The sequence below is a fragment of the Dermacentor andersoni genome, chromosome 9, assembly GCF_023375885.2.
Source record: "Dermacentor andersoni chromosome 9, qqDerAnde1_hic_scaffold, whole genome shotgun sequence".
Taxonomy (NCBI): Eukaryota; Metazoa; Arthropoda; class Arachnida; order Ixodida; family Ixodidae; genus Dermacentor; species Dermacentor andersoni.
This window is the reverse complement of record NC_092822.1, coordinates 116,169,792-116,181,744: the sequence shown is the minus strand read 5'-3', so window position 1 is coordinate 116,181,744 and position 11,953 is coordinate 116,169,792.

Genomic DNA, 11,953 nt, shown 5'->3' with positions numbered 1-11,953 from the left:
TAGATGTATAGTATTTACGCAAAACACGCAGGTTAGATACGGCTGCGCGCCCTGGCTGATTCCAGCAGCGCTCAGCTTGTGCAGTTGTGGTGGTCATTGCCATTGCTTTCAGCGTTTCAGCGGTCAATGTTTGCCTGTGTCGCCTGTGTTGATGATAACTGTGGTGTTGACTACTGCTGTTCGTCGTGTTCTAACGGCAACCTCGAGTGTCCGGCCTTATTATCGCGGTGAAGCCACCGAAGACGCCGGAAAGGCCTGTCACTTTCTTGTCACGTAGCGAGAAGATTGTGTGCCGATATCGGTCTCTTGACCTTCCCTTCTTGTTGCGGACCTACCAAAGATTAAACCACTGCCAGGCAGTCGTCGAAGGCTTCGACACTAACCTGTATGACGCGTGCTTTGAAAACGTCGCATAATACCAACAACGACGCGACCGTCGCTCTCGAGAATTAGTACTTTCATGCGTCGCCGATTGCATTATCTGGCATCATTTACCTAGCCAACCATTCTTTCGCAAACATTAGGAGCTTCTTGGGTTCGAATTTTAACTATTCGTCTGACATGCGGGCCTACGTCGCTCAACAACTTACATAGTCCTTGCATAGAGAGCATGCATTGAGCGTAACCGAAACTGCGCGACGCAGACGGAAGGTGCAAGTTTGTTTCGGACTCCATGCGGTAATTACCTTGGAAGTTGGACAAGTTTGAAACCTTGTGGTGTTTTGACTGGACACTTATCGCATTCAGTGAAGCAGACGAAAGTGGTTTTTGTCGTGGAAATCTTGCAAAAAGGTCGCGAATTTTTAAAATTTTTGTACGCGTGCTCCGGGTATTAAGCTTATGATATGCGAGCGTAATTTTTTTTATAGTTCGTAAAGTGTAGCGAAGAATCGGCCTCGCTGCACTACGCAGTGCACCCAAAGCGACACTACCTTAATGCACAACACAAGACGGCTTAGTAATGTAACAAGGTCCTGAATATTTGGTTGCGCGTGTTCAAAAAATGGTCTTGCGCTCACCGCTGCGCTGTTCTTGCTCAAATTTTGCAGAACGATCGCATTTTGGCGTATACCGCGTTTAGTGTAATACTTGACACGATTAGTCGCCTGTTCTTTAAGACAAAAATGAGAAACTGTTTTCGCCTGTGGGAAAATAGGCGTCTAAAAAGCCGGCCTTGGCACATACTTGTGTCGCCACCTGCCGCCATCTGCAAATGTCATCTGCATCTGGTCCCTCATTAGACAATGAGGGACCAGGCCTCCACCTGTCCATGATAATGACTGACAAGCAAGAAGAATACACCAAAATTTCATGTCTGGCATTCGCTGACGATATTGTGCTGCTAGCTAGCAGAATCAGCAGCTGACCTCCAACACCAGCTCAACATCTGCTCCCAAGTTACAGGAAACGATCAGCTAAGGTTCAACACTGAAAAAACACAGTGGATGGGCCCAGAATAAATGCAAGCAACACTAGCGACGAATTCGCCCTCCAAGGGAACCTAATAAAAAAAACATTGGAATACAAATACCTCAGCGTAACTCTCAGCGACCAACCAAACTTTCTGGATCCGCATCAAAATTCATTAGTAAAAAAATCTAATCGCCTCAAAGGCCACATCTGGCACTTGGTCAGACATTCATACAACCCATACACTGTCGAACGTACACTGTGGAAGGGAGTAGCAGTACCAGCGACAACATACGCAGGCGATGTGAAACCATAAAACGCCTGGAGCGTCACCAAACAGAACTAGGCCGTTGGCTGCTAGGGGGCAGCATAGCCACTGCAAATGCTGCAGTAAGCGGCGAAATGAGCTGGTCCTCATATGAGGCAAGGGAGGCGAGGTCCAAATTACAATACGCCGGCAGACTCAAATTCATGGCAAACACAAATTACAGTCGCAGAATGTACCTACACCTAAGATACGAAAACATCAAGATGGCTTGGATTTGGAAATACACGTCCCCAGACACGACATACAGCCAAAATTCAAAACACTAAGACAGAGGCAGAGTGGCACAAGGCAGTCATCAAGGAAATCAAGGATGCTGAAAAAACTATTTGGCACACGACAGTGGCAAAAAAGCAAAGCCTGGCACTGTATTACCACCACAAGCCGAAACCGTGCTCATCACCACACTACCGAGGAGATAGAGGCAGCACCCTGCTGTTTCAAGCCCACACTGGCGCTCTCCTCACAAACCAACGCCGCCACGAACTATTCAGCGTGGATTCGACGTGCCGCTTGTGCAGTGCAGCGGAAGAAACCCTTCTCCATGTGCTACAACAATGTCCGAGACTTCCCACAGATCCCCAATCGTGCCCCCTGGCTGAGAGCCTGGCACTGACTGGTTTCACCGAGGAGGACCGAACTGCATGCGCCGAGACTACGAAGATCCGGCTAGAACAGTGGGAACGACTGGGCAGGCGAGCCGAATATGTGAAGGAAACCCCCAGACAGACATCGCCCGGCTAGAGCCGCCCAGTCACAGCGAGTGGCCGCTGACGCCGACCACCTCAGCTACATGAGCTGCTATGACAGACGGCCGCCCAGGCAGCGACGCGGCTGGGACGCGCTGACTTGAACCGGCATGGCTGGCAGATTGGATCGTCGTGGCTTTGCTGAAATCCAAGGCGACTGGAGCCTAGAATACAATGAACCAGACAGACTCACAGACTGTGACTGTGACAAAACTGTGCTTTACGTTCTTTCTCTCCTTACTTTCTACACCTTACTTTCTTTCCTTTTCGTACTTTCAACGTCTCCTGTGGCATTGACAAACACCTGCCCTGAGTCAAAAGGGATCGGGACCACTTACTTACTTACTTACTTACTTACTAGCAGCGTTTAAGGGAGGGTGGCCGCGTGTTGCCCATAGAGTCATATATTAACTCTATGCATATAGGGGTGTTAGCTCCTGTAACCATAGAGTTCAATACAATAATGAAACTCTATGCCTGGAATCATGGAGTTTTGCCTGGAACAGGTGACTGCCCTCCCTGAAACGCTGCTTTCTGCAGATGATGACAGGCGGCGACACAAGTTTATACTTGCGCCGTCGCGGCAGCAGCTCGCATTTTCATAAGCGTAGGCAAATTTGCACTTTTTTCTTAGAAACCAGGCAATCAATTGTGCTAAGTGTTATACTAAACGAAGTCAACGCCAAAATGTGATCGTTCTGCAAAATTTGAGCAAGAACAGTGCAGTGTTGAGCGTAAAAGGTTTTTTTGAACACGCGCAGCCAAATATTCAGGACCCTGTACATTTGCCATTCTGCATACGTTATCTTCCCAACCAAGGATTAATTCCATACCTCCTCAATTTCACAAAACACAGCTATAGAACTCAACATGCCCCCTTTGACCGGACTTGGTATCCAGGTTTAGCCAGCACAGTCTTTCATGTGCTGGCCTTTTTTATTGCAGTAGCAATTATACAGGCACCCACTGTCGCCGTGATGTCCTGGCATGGACGTCGCAGGTGCAGCATGGGCCCGCGGAGGGTTAGAAGTTTTCCAGAGACGTGATGTGCAGTGCATTGCAGCAAAAACAACAAAGCCAAGTTGACGTACCCCGTTCAGTTGACTTGGGTGCACAGTGTTTTGTCGTCTGCTGCCCGCATCAGCGTTCTGTGCACCATAAGAGTTGGGGTCGGGCATGTAATAAGTGGTATTTGGCCCATGCTGTCGTCCGACTCATCCATGCTAAGGACGTGGTTGAAGGAAGAAACTTTTTCTCATTAAGAACTAGGATTACGAGATTTATTTACAAAATTTACATGAAGACCTGGAGGATGTTACATTTCATCAATCTAGCATGACTGAAAAACGAAGCACACCGGTGAGCCGAAAACAGCTGCTTGAAAACCCGTCTGTCCTCCTTGCCGTCCAACCTTCGGCCAATCGGAGCTTTCAATGTCGTCGAAAGATTTTGAACCCTAGCCCATGAAGGCGAGGGTTCACATTCTCACTTTTGCACTTTTGTTTCACTGAACACACCGAGTGGAGAAGGTCCTCGTAGACAGGGGTTGTCACACTTGACTTAAGCTGGCGCGTCTTAATTCCAGAATTGACTCCGCTGTTAGCCGCCGTGTATGTCAAACAACTGTGACGATTACTGGGGGCTGTGAGAAAACGCCGTAAAACATTCTTTTTTGGGAGTTCTCTTGCTCCAATTAGGCCGTGAAGGCGACAGCGAACCAACTAACAATACTCTGTCTGCTAAACGTGGCTAGCCTTGCTGGCTCTGTGGGGCGGTCCGAAGGAGGTGCATTGTCGGCTTTACAAAGTGATTCGTCACAGTGGGCTGGGAGAGGTTCGAAGGTCACTACCCCCGCAGGCCGATCGTAACAGCATGCACCCTAGCATTTCTGTTAAGCAACAGTGTGAGCGCAACACCATAGTCTAAGTGTAACATATAGCAAACATCACATGTAAACCAATGCCTTTCAATACCTGCCAAAGCTAATCCTTTCCTTGAGTGGTGATAAAGGCCGATGGTTTCTTGTTGAACACCGCTGGCAGTGCTCTTTACCACTGCAGCGTTGAGACGCGAGGTAGCTGCCAGGGCACATCTCTCGCTGTGCAGCAGAAGTTGCCTTGCGTGCTGCATCACGCGAACATTGTTAGAAGACCGTTTAAGGAGCTCGAGTATATGCTAAAGCTTCGTGTCACTGTCAATCCTTTTGCCTTCCTAGAAAACTGAAAATTCTTTTACCTGCTGTGAGTGAAAATCCAAATGTCTGGTTTCAATCGATCCTCTGTAAACACTGATTGATGTCTGCAGTTAGAGCTAATGTCACCCGCTCTTCAGGCTCACTGTGTTCAGCTAGCTTATACTCAGTCCCCAGATATGTATTTTTGTACATGCTGTAGGTGTGTTTATAAAACAAAGCCACGGGAAAATTTGTAGCCATATTCTTTAATAATTCGCAAGCTGTAGCAAAGAATTGGCCTCACTGCATGACACAGTGTACAGAAGGCAATGCCATTTTAATGCACTACTCAAGGGCTACCCAACAGGGCTAACAGGGCTCAATAATACCCGCTCACCATTGTGAAGGCAGGTGGTCGTGTCTTTTTCCCAATAAAGGCTTCCAGCCTTCTCAGTTATGCAATACATCACTCCCATATGGCGTGGAAATGTGAAATGCCCTCTTTGACAGGCCTCTGTATGCGGACTAAGCCATCATACAGTCTTTTAGGTGCAAAGGGTTTTGTTAATCCGATGCATCGGGCATGGTGGTTTAATCGGACTGTTCAGTTTTCGCTGGAAATGCTGGTTGATGTGTATGTGGTTGTGCAATCTGCAGTAAAGCTACTATCCCTGTGTTCCTTGTGTTTGGCTTCCTGTGTTTGGCTGGCCCTCAGATTGTATGACTTCATGCAAGAGAGGCCTCAAGCTGCTTTTCTGCGTGTTGCCGTTCTTCTGTTGTGGTAGACTTGGGGCAGGATCGACTAGGCATCTCGCTTTCTTAATGGTCAAGATGTATTTTTGGGCTAGTTCGTTCATATTCATAGTAAAACAGTGCCAGAGAACACAGGGGACCAGACGAAGAAGGATGACACTTACACAGGGCGCCCTGTGTACTTGTTGTTCTTCGTATGGTCCCTTGTGCTCTGACGCTATTTTACTATAGCTTTTCTTAATGTTCACTTTGCCTCCTTCACTTTTTCACTTAGTAGACATTGTTCAATTGGAGCTCCTGCCTTGTTGCGCCGACAACCTCTGATGAAAGTTCAGCATCGGCAAATCACGAGTGCAATCAAAAGTGCAGAAAGCAAGATGCTTGTCTAATGTCGCCATTGGTGATCAGAAGTGCTTTAATACCCTTGTCGCGACAAAGCTTTCAAGCGTGCTCAAGTCAATGCAAGTTAAGGACTGCTACATATTGTTTTCAGGCAAGCGTGACTTTGAGCTTGCTGTACTACTCAGTAAAGTCTCTATCACAGTGGATAATTTCGATGCAGGTTTACTTCAGTGAGTACCAAAACTTTGTGTGTGATTGAGGTCATGCATGGGGTCATGTCTGACAGAAGTTTATGCAATCTGTTGAACATTGCTATGATGAAATTACATCTGACACTGAAATATCTTTGCCATATGTGACGGACATTCATTGTAAGCATATATTCAGCATATATATAGGCATATGTATAAGCATATGTATCCCTGCACCATCTTGTTTTTCTTCGTGCTTTGGCGCTGTTTTATCCATCGTAGATATGTTCATTACATTTGCTGATATCTACAAGAAAGATTATAGATATCTACTTTGCTATATATGTGTACATTATTTTGAGGTTTTGCTGTATTACGTGTCAGATTGCTTCGATCTTTGTGTTTAGCATCCTAGGGGTCAGATTGACCATGTCAAATATGTACATCCAGCCATACAAGATGCAGGAACTGTGCAAAAGTTTTTATTTAATACTGTATGACGATGACTATATGACGAAACCTACTTAAAAAAAGAAAACTAGAAAAGCATGATTCCTGAAATAAAAAAATGCATTTTGCATTAGAGTTTCAGGCCTAAACAGCACGCCAGTCAAGTTTGGTATAGACTACCAGATATTCAAGCTCTGTCACAATGTCTGTCTCGAAATCTTTTGTGGACCAGTGTACGCACATGTATAAGTACTGTGACATGGCAAAGAAAAAATATGCATGAGTATTTTGTGTTTGAGGCAAAAACTGTGTTTGAGGCAGCCCAACAGTATATACTGAAAGAATGGAAAATATCATCTGTATGGTGCTGTTAAGGTAATCAGGTGCTTAGGATACCTACACCCCTTGTGAAAATAGGGATTCTCTATTGTTTCCTTTGGCGTGAAAAGAAACAAATGTTTTTCTGGTGCATGCACATTCCAAGAAATGGTTTGACAACTTTTTTGTTTTTTTTACAGTTCTTAAAACCATTGCCAAAGTTGTGTGATTACGACAAAGCAGAACGTACATTTCTAAGCAGTGCGTGTAGTCAGTCCCATCGGCATGCAGACAAAAAAGAAATAATGGACTAGGTGACCATTGTTTACGTTGCCGATATAAATAAGTGCATTGAACTCCACACTGTGCCTTCAAGGCCACAGCAGCACTGCTGGGTACCTGTTTGGTTACTTGCATGCACGCACACATGCTTTACCTTATTCACTGTCGGCATGGAGTGGCACACACATTGTGTCTTTACCTCTGTACAGAGAGCAATGCCAGCCACTGCCTCTCCGCATATACTTCATGGTGCAACATTACGCCTCTCTCAGAAAGCAAGACTACGACCTGATCTTGCTGCGTCGCTCTTGTGAGTTGTAGTCGGGAAGTGGCATGAGTATGGTCGGGAAGTGGCATGAGTATGGCAAGTCAGCTACGTGGGAGCCTGAAAAATTGGAAGTTTTATGGAAGGGGGATATTCTAATTGACCTGAGCATAACATAGAAGAAAACCCACGGAGGTTTCTCAGAAAGCTTCGTAGCTGGAGAAGAATTAATCCTGGTATTGGGATCTGACTCAGTACCAATGCTGTTCCCCACTTTGCGAATTTCTGTGCAACCAATTTGCCATATTCAATCTTTCTGCAGTTTGAGTTCTTGATTAATTTAGCATTTCGCTGCTATCTGCTTGCTAGCCTTCTGATTGAATAAGCAATGAGGCAACATACTGGCACTTCCAGCAACTGCCCTTGAAAGTTCAGCACAGCTTACAGACACACGTGAAGAAAGGGACATCTTGACACAAGCACAGTGTCAACACTTGTGTAATATCTTTCGAGTCTAGCACTTATTTCCAACATGGTTTGTACGTATTTAAACAATTTGTTGCTCAAGTATAGCCAAAAGTGTCTTTAAATGCTTGCAGTATGCCTTAAATGTCATTGTTTTGGTCAGGTGTTACATAGGTGTGCAATTGTTGGTGGAGTAGGTTTTCATAGTCATGTTTATATACAGTTATGTAATATGTGGTGTTCAAAACACAGCAGTCAAACACCAAAACACAGTGCTGATCTCCAGGAATAATTGCTTGTTTGTCAGCGTTTTAGAAAGCTGAATATGGTTTTGCCTCTAGCATTGTGCACCATGAAGTAGCTGTCTGGAAGTTTGTATAACAAATAATGGAAAGAAAATTCTACCCAACCACCATCTTAGTTTGAAAAGCCCATATTGTCACATAAAATTAATAAAGAGTGCCAAGTGTTATTATTTTTGAGCAGTACATAAAGCAAGCAGAGCTGGTGCCATGTGACTAAAAACACTGTACAGTTTCTAGCAACAGTTCAGGCACCATATGGCATCAACAAAAGATTTCTTCTAGCACAGGTCCTCATTGCGCAGTGGTCAAACACATGCACATTGGCTATACCACTTTATTTCAGCTGCATGACCAGGCTGTGAAAAAAAAAAAATTGGAGGTGCCACTGGTCTCTAAACTTTTGCTTGCAACTGTACATAAACTGCTGTGTATTTTTGTTCGCTGTTTTTTTTTTCCAATGCTTTCATAGGGTTTAAAAAGAATATCAAGCTTCACTTTAAAATTTTTCAGAAGGTTAAAGCTGTCTGAGGTTCCTCTTAGAAGTAAACACACTTATGGAATGTACAGATGGCATACTGTAAATATTTGAATCAGTTTTATCAGTCTCATATAGGCTCTCTAGTTGTCGTGTAAAACACTTACAATGTCTAACAGTGGTAGACATTATGCAGTAGAACCTTATTCATATGATATTTAGAGGACCGTAGAAAAAAAAATGCACGATCAGAGCAAACATCGAGTAATGTTTATGATGGGATACAAATTGCCCCACTTACCCACAACTAGTACACAAGTAACAAAGTACACAAGTACACAAAGTACACAAGTAACCACACGAGCAACAAATGTGTTAAATCATCGAGTCTCTTGTTATTTGTCACATTGTGGTGTCCCGTGTTACTGTACCATCTGTGGGGCTCAATGATAGCTAAATTGCTTACCTTTGCGATTAAGGCGCTCGTGGTACTTCTAACATGTGCTATTCTTTTGCTTTGTGTAGTTTGTTTTCTGTTCTCCTTCTCTTCGCATTTTTTATCTTCTAAGGTTCCTTAGCAACTGTTGATGAGATAAATGTTTCAGTTTATACTCAGTGTCTTTTCATTTTGTTTCATTTTTTGGTCTCGTTCGCTTACAAATCATTTACCAACATCTCACCTAGTTGTGTTATTGCAGCTATTGTTCTATTGTAACTGTGCAAAGTATCGAAGGCCACAAGACGGCACCCGTGGATGTGGTGGGGGGTAACCCCTTCAACCTTTATTCACCTCCTCTTGGCTTTCAACTTGTGAGTCGTGTTGAGATTAGTGACGGGCAACGATCTGAACAGAGTGAAAGTCCATCTGCGGTCGTCCATCGGTGCTATGTGGCAGGTTCTGCAAAGTGACCGTTTTTAGAGATGACACAGGGCAGTCAATGTAGGCACCGCTGACAGACAACGCTTCATCGGTGGGGCACTTTCCAACTTTTGGATGTAACAACTGGGAAGAGCAACTTAATAATCAGGGATCTAATACACATGACCCTATGGAAACGAAAGTTGTACGGCACTTCAGCGCATAAGACCTGGAAAAACGTAATAGGAAATATCAACGAAGTATAGTCAAAAGAAAAGTGGATGACAACTACAAGTATAAGACATTCCATCATTCATATGGGAGCCTTGTTCACTATGAAAGCAAAGTCGGAGGATGGTTATGTACGCATGAGTGGATGGCACCGGCAGCGGGCGTAAGGGGAAGGAAGGACGCCGTCATTGCGGTTGCAGCCTGATATCAGTCATTTGGATTGATGGTTATTTACGTTTGTGATTGGCATCCATTTTCCTTTGAGCATCATTAATCCTGACCAGATTAGTTTTTGTCAAACCTTTGACTTCTTTTCGACTAGGTTCTACTGTATTTGCATTTTTGCTGCAGCATTGCGTTGTGTTCTTCCATTGCAGAGACTCATGTGACAATTATTTCCAGGTTCCGAGAGAAGAGCCAAGCTGTTAGTCAATAGGCTGCATCAATCACATTGGGAAAGAACAACATCTGGTTCGTGAAGCTTGGATCAGGGGTGATGCACCGGGAGCAGTAGTTTAGTTTGTTTTCACAACACATGCATCTAGGAACTGTGCTACCAGCTTAGGTTTACTGAAGGGTGCATCCTACTCTGTTGATTGTGACTCATTACCTGCCGTGGTTCAGGGGAGAGAGGGGAGGGGGAGCCCCCCCCTCCCCTCTGAACCGGCTTGCCATGAACCGGCTTGCCATATTTGTAGCAATATGGCAAGCCGCCCTCCTCAGCGAGGCACCCGAAGACCAGGAGTGGGCCGTCCAGCGGGCCAAGGCCGTTTCTGAGGATCTCAAAAGATTTTCCTCGGGCGATGGACCCCTGGCAGCCTAGCCTCGGGCACCAACATCAATAACCGTCGTACAAATAAAGTTTATTCCTATCCTTTCCTAAAATGTTAATTAGTTAGTTTTTGTTAATTAGTCAATTTTGCATTTCAAATTTTCATGCAAGTAGTGTCCGCCGCTTCGAGTAGACCGGCTCATAAACTGCACTTCAGCTATCTGCCACAAGCAACCTCTAAAAAATTTTGAAATTGTTCGCTGAAACACCCTGTATATATACATAAGTATACACATATATACAAAATTGATACAACAAACATTTATTACTAACTCTAATAATAGAGTTTGCAGAGTTTGCAGGGGTACTGCTCTGCAAAACTATCTCAGCCCGCTGCAGGTGCTTCAATCGACCCGCGGTGGTGGCGCCCTTCAGAGAACCAGTGAGGACGACAGCGCTAACCGACCATGAACTTCCTTCGGAGAACTGGAGACTACGGCAGCGTTAATTCACCATGCGCCTTGTTAAGGAGTGCGCAATAGAAGTCGGTGGTAACGCCGTTAAACAGGAAACCAGTAAGCTATCGCAGGAGACGAAAGATCTGATCAAGAAACGCCAATGTATGAAAGCCTCTAACCCTACAGCTAGAATAGAACTGGCAGAACTTTCCAAGTTAATCAACAAGCGTAAGACAGCGGACATAAGGAACTATAATATGGATAGAATTGAACAGGCTCTCAGGAACTGAGGAAGCCTAAAAGCAGTAAAGAAGAAACTAGGAATAGGCAAGAATCAGATGAGTGCGTTAAGAGACAAAGCCGGCAATATCGTTACTAATATGGATGAGATAGTTCAAGTGGCTGAAGAGTTTTATAGAGATTTATACAGTACCAGTAACACCCACGACGATAAGGTGAGAGAGAATAGTCTAGAGGAACTTGAAATCCCACAAGTAACACCGGAAGAGGTAAAGAACGCCTTGGGAGCTATGCAAAGGGGGAAGGCAGCTGGGGAGGATCAGCTAACAGCAGATTTGTTGAAGGATGGTGGGAACACTGTCCTAGAAAGATTGGCTGCCCTATATACACAATGCCTCATGACCTCGAACGTACCGGAATCTTGGAAGAACGTTAACATAATCCTAATCCATAAGAAAGGGGACGCCAAAGACTTGAAAAATTATAGACCGATCAGCTTACTGTCTGTTGCCTACAAAGTATTTACTAAGGTAATCGCAAATAGAATCAGGAATACCTTAGACTTCTGTCAACCAAAGGACCAGGCAGGATTCCGTAAAGGCTACTCAACAATAGACCATATTCACACTATCAATCAGGTGATAGAGAAATGTGCGGAATATAACCAACCATTATATATAGCCTTCATTGATTACGAAAAAGCATTTGATTCAGTCGAAACCTCAGCAGTCATGAAGGCACTACGGAATCAGGGTGTAGATGAGCCATATGTAAGGATACTGGAAGATATCTATAGCGGTTCCACAGCCACCATAATCCTCCATAAAGAAAGCAACAAAATCCCAATAAAGAAAGGTGTCAGACAGGGAGATACGATATCTCCAATGCTA